Here is an 820-nt window from a genome sequence, read left to right on the forward strand (position 1 = left end):
CCTCCGCGGACGGACGCATGAGGAAATTGACGGGTTACCGTTGTAGATGCCCTAACATCACACAATGTAGCTACCAAATTTAAAAGAAATATATGAGCCATTTCTCCAAAGTTTCAAAGGGCTACAAATTATATAATTAAATTAATTTAGAATATTTTTTTATGTTTTTGGCGACCACAAGTTGTAATACACGTACCACAAGAGATCATGTATTATGTTTCCTATTTGCAAATAATAAAAGATGCATGCACTTCAATGTAAATGTTGGGATGCATATCGTGAAGTGTAAATGACGGTATTCTTAGATCGCAACAAAGATAACACTTCAATATGTGAAAGACAATACCTCTATGATTGCAAGAAATTTTTAAAACAAATAAACCAAAACAAAGACCAAATCTTATATATCTAAAAAGTCCATCCTCATCTCAACATGCAAGCATGTCACATGACCAAACAATTATGGATGAGATAAGACCCACCTCAACATTCAATCATGTATGGAAAAAGATCCATTATCACATGCAACCATGCGTGTTAAAGTACCATTCATTCTTCTATTCTACTTACTAGATGTCTCGTTGCGACGCAGAGACCAACCACAAGTCGGAAGTTAAGCGCTATTTGAAGAGCTTTTCCTCAATTGTCTGCAAGTGATTATGTTGGTATTTGTCTTGCTAATGATAATTCCATATCTTTCTTCGGCGACATGTCGTTTGCTTGAGCAGGTGAACATGCGCTGATATTTTTTTTGTATCTAAACTGGTCGGAGACACAATCACTTTTGATCCTTCAGATCACCCGGCTCATGTTCCGTTCC

The sequence above is a fragment of the Triticum dicoccoides genome, chromosome 4A (genome assembly GCF_002162155.2).
Source record: "Triticum dicoccoides isolate Atlit2015 ecotype Zavitan chromosome 4A, WEW_v2.0, whole genome shotgun sequence".
Taxonomy (NCBI): Eukaryota; Viridiplantae; Streptophyta; class Magnoliopsida; order Poales; family Poaceae; genus Triticum; species Triticum dicoccoides.